The sequence below is a fragment of the Bombina bombina genome, chromosome 7 (genome assembly GCF_027579735.1).
Source record: "Bombina bombina isolate aBomBom1 chromosome 7, aBomBom1.pri, whole genome shotgun sequence".
Classification (NCBI taxonomy): Eukaryota; Metazoa; Chordata; class Amphibia; order Anura; family Bombinatoridae; genus Bombina; species Bombina bombina.
Genome location: NC_069505.1, coordinates 63387147 through 63400587, shown reverse-complemented (window position 1 = coordinate 63400587; position 13441 = coordinate 63387147). Strand labels below are relative to the sequence as shown.

General features: G+C 38.3%; 1 protein-coding gene across 1 annotated transcript in view; it reads left to right on the top strand.

Moving 5' to 3' along the window:
• LOC128636223 (synaptotagmin-7-like) overlaps positions 1-13441 on the top strand; it is a 990418-nt gene that overhangs the window by 408378 nt on the left and 568599 nt on the right. The window lies entirely within an intron of this gene.

Here is a 13441-nt window from a genome sequence, read left to right as displayed (position 1 = left end):
TGCTCCAACAGAAGGCTACCTTGATACGGAAGACCACTCATGGATCTTATTCTATTTACCTCAGATTTTCAAAATCTTTTTTTATATTAACAAACTGTTAGGGAGTATAACAGGAGAAAAACATGCAAACATAACTAATTTTAATCCCTTTTAGCTGTCATTAAAGACGATATATAAGTTGTGATAAAAGCAATAGCTGTAAAAAAGTATTGGTAATTGCGAGTGTTAAACAATCTTGCTATTACATGAAGGGGAACTATGGTCAATCTTAAAATGCACTGCAAGATGAACATATAAAGAAAGTTGTTAGAGTGCGGTACAAGCTAGAAAAACCGCATAGTGAACCCTCCTGAAGGAGGTATATTATTAAGAATATGGGGGGGGAGGAGGTGGGAATTTAAGTAACTTAGGCGAAGTATGTCAGGGAGTTGCATACAACTAAAAAAATAAAAAATAAGATAAACCACTGCATCCTGACTTAGTGTAAACAGATTGCAATAGGGTAAAACTTTATATCAATGTAGGAGACTAACTGGGCGCGAGCGAAAGCTATATTCTGTACACTGAGACCTAGGAGTCCAAGCTGATACAAACAACAGGGGATACACAGTTCTAGTGTTAAATATACGGACGAGAAATTGTACAACTAAATATGAGCGCAGGTCCAGCCTGCATTAAAATACAAATCATCCTAGAGTAAGTGAGGTCTGTGCGAAGGATAGGTATTCGCAAAACTATGCTAAGGAGCCATATATTTGTTAAACAAAGTCATCACGCCGCCTCGGCCGCTGGCAGCGAGATGTCATGTACATAAACCTCACCTAAACTCCATGCATATACATAAAGTATGGAAAACCTACAGGCATAGAAAATTATGTGATGAGATATTTAAATTCTATTTATATCACGATAGGCGCAAACAATAAGGAGCCTGTAAGAATAGTGTAATAAACATAAAGGAGCTGAAATTTGTGTAGTGCTCAAAAGTTAAATTGTCAATATTGCACCCTAATATGGTAGTATCTGGTTGCAAGCAACAACTTTTTTTTTTTTTTTTAAAGAAAAGGGCAGTACCACCAACTGAAGCTTGCAGTGATCAAAAGCTAACAATGCTTTAGGAAGTCTAGTAAACTTTCAGTGCTCATTTAGGACCTATGAATATAAAACAGGAACCGTATAAACTGTACAGTCGTTATTCTAAAGTATTTTTGACAAGGCTTACAGAAAAAATGCCTACTATAAAATGCATTAAAACTACCAAGGGAGATCCACATTTCAGCTTGTGTATGAATATGTGTATAAATATCACCCTTAGGTGAAATTTCCATCACACCAACAAAGTGTCCTAAAGGGTGATATAATCCAAGGAATCAAGTCTCTCAGCCGATTTCTTGTTTCCTTAATAGCTGCGGCGTGCCTTCAAAAGCGAAGGGATGTTTGCACATAACAAATATATAGCCCTTAATTAACTTGGTAATAATACAATTCTGGAAATATGAGAACGCTGTGAAGAATAAACATCTATGAAGTAAACCCATAAAGAGCTGGTACATAGCAAAGAAGTTTTAGACAAACTGTAATCTCCAACCGACTTATACCATGCAGGCCAGATATAAACAAACACACTACCCCTCTAGTCAATGTCACTCAGAAGTCCGTAATAAGTGTAATGGACATTGGTAATTTACAGGGCTATCCTTTAACCTATGCCTCAAGAAATCGTTAGGTGGGTATCCGTGTTAGTTGATCTCTGTAATTCACAAATGAGAGAGACTGACTTATCTTTGCTGGGACAGTAATGGTATGGATCCACATGTCTTTGAGCTACCAGGTTGCGATCCAGAGCTGCTGCATTCGAGCAAATCCGTGTAGAACAGTCCGGCCATGAGGAGGCTACTAGTGAGAGGAGGTAAGAGCTGTCTCGGGTTTCTTTGGTTGCAGGTAGTAGTCCCCACTCGCAGCCACCGGACACAGCAAGCGATATCTGTTTTTGTGCTGGACTGGAACATCTCCTCGTGTCCTGCGGCATACAGGCGAGAGTTGAGTCGCTTGAGGGTATTAGGCGTCCTGAATGAAAAATCTTATCCTCGGGATCCTTCCAAGACAGGTGAGTCCATTAAGAGCCCCAGATTTCACTCTCAACATGACTTGCCCGGGAGGCGAGAAACGCCGGGGCCCCAGAGCGTCACCACCCCCAGGAGCAGCCATGCCGGTGGGCACGTGGGTAATCTGGTCCGCAGACTTGTCATCTGCTTGTTGGGGCGACAGGCTGAATAAAACGTTCAAACATACTCCTGCACCCTTCCAGAAAAATGTACGTCTCCTCTATAATCTGCTCTCAGTCTCCATAATTACAGATAATAGAAGTCGCCAAACTTGTGAAGAACTCAATAGTGATGGGGCCCAAGATGGCTGACTTCAAGCTGCTTATCAGTCAATATACACTCCGGAATCATCAATTTAGTAAAGCTCATACTAGGATTAGATGCACGGGTCACCCATGTCAAACATTCTTTGTTCAGGGGACCAATTCTTGAGCTGGAGCAGTCTTTTATATTAGATTTTATACATTGTTATCGTTGGAGCTCCTGAGATGTGCGACTGTAAGACTGCTTCCCTGTTGGCTCCGTTCCCCGAATTACAAATTTTTTAAACTAATTACATCCTAATCTAATCCCCTAATAAAATAAAAAGCCCCCCAAAATAATAAAAATTCCCCTACCCTATACTAAATTACAAATAGCCCTTAAAAGGGCCTTTTGCAGGGCATTGCCCCAAAGTAATCAGCTCTTTCACCTGTAACAAAAAATACAATACCCCCCTTAACATTAAAACCCACCACCCACAACACCCAACCCTACATCTAAAACCACCCAATCCCCCCTTACAAAAACCTAACACTAACCCCTTGAAGATCACCCTTACCTTGAGACGTCTTCACCCCAGCCGGGCACAAGTGGTCCTCCAGAGGGGCAGAAGTCTTCATCAGATCGGGCAGAAGAGGGACATCCAGACTGGCAGAAGGCTTATCCAGGCGGCATCTTCTATCTTCATCCTTCCGGAGTGGAGCGGGTCCATCTTCAAGACTTTAATAACTATTTAATAACTATGCACCTAGTTAAAATAAATAGAAAGTGGCCTGTAAAATAAATATAAAATCCTAGAGCTAGATACAATGTAACTATTAGTTATATTGTAGCTAGCTTAGGGTTTATTTTATCGGTAAGTATTTAGTTTTAAATAGGTTTTAATTATTTAATTATGTTAAATTTATTTCGTTTAATTAAAATTATATTTAAGTTAGGGGGGTGGTAGGGTTAGGGTTAGGCTTAGGTTTAGGCGTTAATAACCTTTAATATGTAGGGGTTAATACATTTAATATAGTTGTGGCGACGTGGGGGGGGGCAGATTAGGGGTTAATAAATATAATGTAAGGTGTCAGCGATGTCGAGGGGCGGCAGATTAGGGGTTAATAAGGTGTAGATTAGGGATGTTTAGACTCGTGGTTTATGTTTAGGGTGTTAGGTGTAGAACTTAGAAAGTGTTTCCCCATAGGAAACAATGAGGCTGCTTTTTTGCAGGTGTTAAGTTTTTTTCAGCCAGCTCAGCACCCATTGTTTTTCTATGGGGAAATCGTGCACAAGCACCTTTTGCCCACCTTACCGCTACCGTAAGCAACGCTGGAATTGAGGTGAGATGTGGAGATAAAATTTTGCTAAATCGCTCACTATTCTGAGGCTAACGCCAGCTTGCCAGAAAACCTGTAATACCAGCGTGTTTAAAGGGAGCAGTAAGGAAAAAAAGAGCGTTAGCACTGCACAGCCTTACCGACAAAACTCGTAATCTAGCCATTAGTGTTTAAAAACAGCGGAAGATCAGTGCAGTGAAAAATATCCACTAGAGATAACTCACGGTGTGCAGTGGTAAACTTTTAGACCAGAGTAAACCACTATAAAATCTATCAGCATAAACAGGTAAAACATATAATACCAGAACGGAACATTTTCACATGCATATGTGTACTCTTCTAAGGTAAAGCAACTCTTCCTTAGAAGAGTACATGTGATCACGTTTTACGTTCAACTCATAATAGGAGCGGTTAGCCCGATGATCGCAAACACCCGCAATATTCCCCTTATCTCGCTCAGGTGCAAATGTTCCACACGTAATCTGGCCCTTTGTTTATTATCTCCCAGCCCAAAATAACCAAACCACTGGCGAACTCATTTGAATAACTCATAGGGAGGGAGGAAAAGGGAATGACCCTATATGTCCCTCCTGTCCCGACTCCCTTCTTCTATAACCAACTCAGCAGGCTGCTCCTCCACCGGGTTAAATCCCCCATTATACTCCCCTCCACTGCGGGGGGATTGCCTAGAGGAGTTTAAAGTGAAGGTAAACTTTGATGAATGAAAGGCCCGGTTTTATAAAAATACTATTAAAAAACCCGGGGCACTTTCATTCATCAAAGTATAGAAAGCAGCCGTTTTTTTCACAGCCAGAGCAGCTTCCCCCACCCAGAGATCCTCTCTTCACACATCATCAATGACTAATCCAGCTTCCTCCAATCACGGCTTTCCCCCAGGTAGTCATTGCCTGAGGCCATGCTGTGATTGGAGGAAGCAGGATTAGTCATTGCTGATGTGTGAAGAGAGGATCTCCGGGCGGGGGAAGCTGCTCTGGCTGTGAAAAAAACAAAGGTAAGTTTTTTTTAATCAAAACGGCTGCTTTCTAAACTTTGATGAATGAAAGTGCTCCTGTTTTTAATAGTATTTTTAAAAAACGGGCTTTCATTCATCAAAGTTTACCTTCACTTTCATGACCCTTCAGTTGTTCTGACTGAAATATACACAATGATGTAATTTATGAGGTTTTATATAAAACAGACAGCAAGTCAGAGTTAATATTTTACTAATCATCTGTGTGATGTCTACAAGTTCATGTTATACAGACACAACTAATAGATGATACTTAAAGGGAAATGTGAAACTTAAAAGCAAACAGTCAATAGCTTTTAAGCATTCTAACCACTTGAATTTCTTTTAATAAGCTGCAGTTTATAGATCAGTGATGTTACATATAAATCCATTACAGAACTAAATTCCATCTGTCAATGTCTCTTTAATAAAATCACAAAAGCAGCCAATTAAAATGAAAGGACTCATTGAGTTTATAGTCTATGCTGTTGTATTGCTACATAAACTACTGCTGAAAAAGATAAACTGATTGGGAGCTGCTGGCAAATTTAGAAACCAGAGTCAAGTTCAAAGAGGCACAATCTTAAAATATCTACATCGATTGTGTCTTTGTGATCTGAGTTAGACATTTAAATGTAACAAGCAAACAGAACCCAAAAGTCTTATTTCATGATTCAAATTAGACCGTACATTTGTTTGTTTTTTATATTTCCAATCTATTTATATTTATATGAATATATTTTATTTTTTTTGGCCCTAAGCTTTTACGCGAGGTCTTCATTAGCACTAACCCGACTAGCACAAATTTAGTTTGTGCTTGTGCAGTCACATTTACTTTCAACTTGTGAAATGTGCGCAAGTTAAAACGTTACTGCGCCACTTGTAATCTAGCCCAAAGTGTCAAAATACCTCTATATAAATACCCTTGTAGTATTTGGCCTATATTTGCAATAAATTACTTGGAAACCTAGGTATATGGGATATTTCTAAATTCAGCACAACATAATGAATCTATTTTGAGGTATTTCTCTTTGGCTACACTAGTTTTGTAGAAAAGGTTATAAAGAGAACTGCAAACAATCACCTAGATTACGAGTTTTGCGTTAGAGGCTATGCGGTACAAACGAGCAGTTTATGCTCACCGCTCACTTACAGACAGCGCTGTTATTACAGGTTTTTACAAACCCGGCGTTAACAGACAAAAAGTGAGCGTAGAGCAAAATTTTGCTCCACATCTCACTCCAATACCAGCGCTGCTTTCGTTAGCAGTGAGCTGGTGTAACGTGCTCATGCAAAATTTCCCCATAGGAATCAACGGGGAGAGCCGGCTGAAAAAAAGTCTAACACCTGCAAAAAAGCAGCGTTTATCTCCTAACGCAGCGCTATTGATTCCTATGGGGAAATAAAATTTATGTTTACACCTAACACCCTAACATGAACCCCGAGTCTGAACACCCCTAATCTTACACTTATTAACCCCTAATCTGCCGTCCCCGACATCGCTGACACCTACATTATAACAATCAACCCCTAATCTGCTGCTCCGGACATCACCGCCACCTACATCATACTTATTAACCCCTAATCTGCTGCCCCCAACATCACCGCCACCTACATTATATTTATTAACCCCTAATCTGCCACCCCCGACATCGCCGACACCTACATTATAACTATTAACCCCTAATCTGCTGCCACCTACATTATACTTATTAACCCCTAATCTGCTGCCCCCAACATCGCCGCCACCTACATTATATTTTTTAACCCCTAATCTGTCGCCCCCAACGCCGCCGCCGCCGCCACTATTCTAAATTTATTAACCCCTAAACCTAAGTATAACCCTTACCCTAACCCCCCCAACTTAAATATAATTTAAATAAATATTCCTATCATTAAATAAATAATTCCTATTTAAAACTAAATACTTACCTATAAAATAAACCCTAAGATAGCTACAATATAACTAATAGTTACATTGTAGCTAGCTTAGGGTTTATTTTTATTTTACAGGCAAGTTTTTATTTATTTTCACTAGGTAGAATAGTTACTAAATAGTTATTAACTATTTAATAAATACCTAGCTAAAATAAATACAAATTTACCTGTAAAACCTAACCTAAGTTACAATAACACTGCACTATAATAACATTATTTCCCTAAATTAAATACAATTAAATACAATTAAATAAAATTAGCTAAAGTACAAAAAAAACAAACACTAAATTACAGAAAATAATAAACAAATTACAAGATTTTTAAACTAATTACACCTAATCTAATCCCCCTAAAAAAATAAAAAAGCCCCCCCCAAAATAAAAAGCCCTACCCTGCACTAAATTACAAAGCGCCCTTAAAAGGGCCTTTTGCGGGGGAATTGCCCCAAAGTAATCAGCTCTTTTACCTGTAAAAAAAATTACAAATCCCCCCCAACATTAAAACCCACCACCCACACAACCAACAATACTTTAAAACCCACCCAATACCCCCTTAAAAAACCTAACACTAACCCCTTGAAGATCACCTTACCGGGAGAAGTCTTCATCCAACCGGGCCGAAGTCCTCAATGAAGCCGGGAGAAGTCTTCATCCAAGCCGGGCGAAGTGGTCCTCCAGAAGGGCAAAAGTCTTCATCCAGACTGCATCTTCTATCTTCATCCATCCGGCGCGGAGCTGGTCCATCTTCAAGACATGCGACGCGGATCATCCTCTTCATCCGACGGCTAACACTGAATGAAGGTACCTTTAAGTGACGTCATCCAAGATGGCGTCCCTTCAATTCCGATTGGCTGATAGAATTCTATCAGCCAATCGGAATTAAGGTAGAAAAAATCCTATTGGCTGATGCAATAATCAGCCAATAGGATTGAACTGGCATTCTATTGGCTGATGGATGGGGTTTGTGTGGATCTGTATGAGTGTATCTTTGGTCTTCTCCAACGGTTTTCTAAGTATTGTCAGATTGATTATGACATAGTGTGAAACTATTAAAATATTTTGAAATTGCTAAGACTCATTGGCTGGGATTATTTAATATTACATAAATATATATGTATATACACATAGTAACATATAAATATATATATATATATATATATATATATGTATATACACATAGTAACACGTAAATATATATGTATATACACATATTAACACATAAATATATATGTATATACACATATTAACACATAAATATATATGTACATACACATATTAACACATAAATATATATGTATATACACATAGTAACACATAAATATATATGTATATACACATAGTAACACATAAATATATATGTATATAAACATAGTAACACATAAATATATATGTATATACACATATTAACACATAAATATATATGTATATACACATAGGCCTAGATTTAGAGTTCGGCGTTAGCCGTGAAAACCAGCGTTAGAGGCTCCTAACGCTGGTTTTAGGCTACCGCCGGTATTTGGAGTCTGTGATTAAAGGGTCTAACGCTCACTTTTCAGCCGCGACTTTTCCATACCGCAGATCCCCTTACGTCAATTGCGTATCCTATCTTTTCTATGGGATCATCCTAACGCCGGTATTTAGAGTCTGTTTCTGAAGTGAGCGTTAGAGCTTCTAACGACACAAAACTCCAGCCGCAGGAAAATAGCAGGAGTTAAGAGCTTTCTGGGCTAACGCGGTTTCATAAAGCTCCTTAACTACTGTACCCTACGTACACTAACACCCATAAACTACCTATGCCTCCCCTAAACCGAGGTCCCCCCCTCCATCGCCGCAACTCGATTACCATTTTTTAACCCCCTCAATCCTGACGACCGCCCTCTACGTTATACCTTATGTACCCCTAATCTGCTGCCCCTAACACCGCCGACCCCTGTATCTATATTTATTAACCCCTAACTGCCCCCCTCAACGTTGCCGCCAGCTACCTTACAATAATTAACCCTAATCTGCCGACCGCAAAGCGCGCCACCTACGTTATACTTATGTACCCATAATCTGCTGCCCCTAACCACCGCCGACCCCCTATATACTATTTATTCTAAACCCCTAACCTGCCCCCACTCCAACGTCGCCGCCAGCTTACTTACAATAAATAAACCCTAATCTGCGACCGCAAAGCGCCGCCACCTACGTTATCCTTATGTACCCCCTACTCTGCTGCCCCTAACACCGCCGACCCCTATATTATATTTATTAACCCCTAACCTGCCCCCCCACAACGTCGCCGACACCTGCCTACACTTATTAACCCCTAATCTGACGCAGCGGACCTGAGCGCTACTATAATAAAGTTATTAACCCCTAATCCGCCTCACTAACCATTTCATAAATAGTATTAACCCCTATCTGCCCTCCCTACATCGCCGACACCTAACTTCAATTATTAACCCCTAATCTGACGACCTCGGAGCTCCACCGCTACTCTAATCAATGTATTAACCCCTAAAGCTAAGTCTCAACCTAACACTAACACCCCCTAAGTTAAATATAATTTTAATCTAACGAAATTAATTAACTCTTATTAAATAAATTATTCCTATTTAAAGCTAAATACTTACCTGTAAAAAAAAATCCTAATATAGCTACAATATAAATTATAATTACATTATAGCTATTTTAGGATTAATATTTATTTTACAGGCAACTTGGTAATTATTTTAACTAGGTACAATAGCTATTAAATATTTATTTACTATTTAATAGTTACCTAGTTAAAATAATAACAAAATTACCTGTAAAATAAGTCCTAACCTAAGTTATAATTAAACCTAACACTACCCTATCAATAAATTAATTAAATAAAATACCTACAATAAAACCTAACACTACACTATCAATAAATAAATTAAATACAATTTCTACAAATAACTACAATTACATAAACTAACTAAAGTACAAAAAATAAAAAAATATTTACAAACATAAGAAAAATATTACAACAATTTTAAACTAATTACACCTACTCTAAGCCCCCTATAAAATAACCAAAGACCCCCAAATAAAAAAATTCCCTACCCTATTCTAAATTAATAAATTTAAAAGCTCTTTTACCTTACCAGCCCTGAACAGGGCCCTTTGCGGGGCATGCCCCAAGAAAATCAGCTCTTTTGCCTGTTAAAAAAAACATACAATACCCCCCCCCCAACATTACAACCCACCACCCACATACCCCTAATCTAACCCAAACCCCCCTTAAATAAACCTAACACTAAGCCCTGAAGAACATCCCTACCTTGTCTTCACCATACCAGGTTCACCGATCCGTCCTGGCATCCGGTGCTGAAGAAGGTCCAGAAGAGGCTCCAAAGTCTTCCCTCTATCCGGCAAGAAGAGGACATCCAGGACCGGCAAACATCTTCATCCAAGCTGCATCTTCGATCTTCTTCCATCCGGTGCGGAGCGGGTCCATGTTGAAGCATCCGACGCGGATCCATCCTCTTCTTCGGCGTCTCCCGACGAATGACGGTTCCTTTAAGGGACGTCATCCAAGATGGCGTCCCCTCGAATTCCGATTGGCTGATAGTATTCTATCAGCCAAACGGAATTAAGGTAGGAATATTCTGATTGGCTGATGGAATCAGCCAATCAGAATCAAGGTCAATCCGATTGGCTGATCCAATCAGCCAATCAGATTGAGCTCGCATTCTATTAGCTGATCCGATCAGCCAATTAGAATGCAAGCTCAATCTGATTGGCTGATTGGATCAGCCAATCGGATTGAACTTGATTCTGATTGGCTGATTCCATCAGCCAATCAGAATATTCCTACCTTAATTCCGATTGGCTGATAGAATACTATCAGCCAATCGGAATTCGAGGGACGCCATCTTGGATGACGTCCCCTTAAAGGAACCGTCATTCGTCGGGAGACGCCGGAAAGAAGAGGATGGATCCGCGTCGGATGCTTCAACATGGACCCGTCCTCCGCACCCGGATGGGAAGAGATTGAAGATGCAGCTTGGATGAAGATGTTTGCCGGTCCGGATGTCCTCTTCTTGCCGGATAGGAGGAATACTTTGGAGCCTCTTCTGGACCTCTTCAGCACCGGATGCCAGGACGGATCCGGTGAACCTGGTATGGTGAAGACAAGGTAGGATGATCTTCAGGGGCTTAGTGTGTAGGTTTATTTTAAGGGGGGGGTTTCGGGTTAGATTAGGGTTATGTGGGGTGGTGGGTCTGTAATGTTGGGGGGGGTATTGTATGTTTTTTTTTACAGGCAATAAGAGCTGATTTTCTTGGGGCATGCCCCGCAAAGGGCCCTGTTCAGGGCTGGTAAGGTAAAAGAGCTTTTAAATTTATTAATTTAGAATAGGGTAGGGAATTTTTTTATTTTGGGGGTCTTTGTTATTTTATTAGGGGGCTTAGAGTAGATGTAATTAGTTTAAAATTGTTGTAATATTTTTCTTATGTTTGTAAATATTTTTTTTATTTTTTAGTAACTTAGTTCTTTTTTATTTTTTGTATTTTAGTTAGTTTATGTAATTGTCAGTTATTTGTAGAAATTGTATTTAATTTATTTATTGATAGTGTAGTGTTAGGTTTTTATTGTAGGTAATTGTAGGTATTTTATTTAATTAATTTATGATAGGGTAGTGTTAGGTTTAATTATAACGTAGGTTAGGACTTATTTTACAGGTAATTTTGTTATTATTTTAACTAGAGTAACTATTAAATAGTTCTTAACTATTTAATAGCTATTGTACCTGGTTAAAATAATTACAAAGTTGCCTGTAAAATAAATATTAATCCTAAAATAGCTACAATGTAATTATAATTTATATTGTAGCTATATTAGGATTTATTTTACAGGTAAGTATTTAGCTTTAAATAGGAATAATTTATTTAATAAGAGTTAATTAATTTCGTTAGATTAAAATTATATTTAATTTAGGGGGGTGTTAGTGTTAGGGTTAGACTTAGCTTTAGGGGTAATCCATTTATTATAGTAGCGGTGAGCTCCGGTCGTCAGATTAGGGGTTAATAATTGAAGTTAGGTGTCAGCGATGTTAGGGAGGGCAGATTAGGGGTTAATACTATTTATGATAGGGTTAGTGAGGCGGATTAGGGGTTAATAACTTTATTATTAGTAGCGCTCAGGTCCGCTCGGCAGATTAGGGGTTAATAAGTGTAGGCAGGTGTCGGCGACGTTTAGGGGGGCAGATTAGGGGTTAATAAATATAATATAGGGGTCGGCGGTGTTAGGGGCAGCAGATTAGGGGTACATAAGGATAACGTAGGTGGCGGCGCTTTGCGGTCGGCAGATTAGGGGTTAATTATTGTAAGTAGCTGGCGGCGACGTTGTGGGGGGCAGGTTAGGGGTTAATAAATATAATATAGGGGTCGGCGGTGTTAGGGGCAGCAGATTAGGGGTACATAGGGATAATGTAAGTTGCGGCGGTTTACGGAGCGGCAGATTAGGGGTTAATAATAATATGCAGGGGTCAGCGATAGCGGGGGCGGCAGATTAGGGGTTAATAAGTGTAAGGGTAGGGGTGTTTAGACTCGGGGTACATGTTAGAGTGTTAGGTGCAGACGTAGGAAGTGTTTGCCCATAGGAAACAATGGGGCTGCGTTAGGAGCTGAACGCTGCTTTTTTGCAGGTGTTAGGTTTTTTTTCAGCTCAAACAGCCCCATTATTTCCTATGGGAGAATCGTGCACGAGCACGTTTTTGAGGCTGGCCGCGTTCGTAAGCAACTCTGGTATCGAGAGTTGCATTTGCGGTAAAAATGCTCTACGCTCCTTTTTTGGAGCCTAACGCAGCATTTTTTGGGACTCTCGATACCAGAGTTAAATTTATGGTGCGGCCAGAAAAAAGCCTGCGTAGCATTAACAGCCCATCTACCGCCAAACTCCAAATCTAGGCCATAGTTAGCACATTAACACATAAATATATATGTATATACAAATAATAACACATAAATATATATGTATATGCACATATTAACACATAAATATATATGTATATACACATATTAACACATAAATATATATGTATATACACATAATAACACATAAATATATATGTATATACACATAATAACACATAAATATATATGTATATACACATAATAACACATAAATATATATGTATATGCACATATTAACACATAAATATATATGTATATATACATATTAACACATAAATATATATATGTATATACACATATTAACACATACATATATATGTATATACACATAGTAACACATAAATATATATGTATATACACATATTAACACATAAATATATATGTATATACACATAATAACACATAAATATATATGTATATACACATAATAACACATAAATATATATGTATATACAAATAATAACATAAATATATATGTATATGCACATATTAACACATAAATATATATGTATATACACATATTAACACATAAATATATATGTATATACACATATTAACACATAAATATATATGTATATGCACATATTAACACATAAATATATATGTATATACACATAGTAACACATAAATATATATGTATATACACATAGTAACACATAAATATATACAGGGAGTGCAGAATTATTAGGCAAGTTGTATTTTTGAGGATTAATTTTATTATTGAACAACAACCATGTTCTCAATGAAACCAAAAAACTCATTAATATCAAAGCTGAATAGTTTTGAAGTAGTTTTTAGTTTGTTTTTAGTTATAGCTAATTTAGGGGGATATCTGTGTGTGCAGGTGACTATTACTGTGCATAATTATTAGGCAACTTA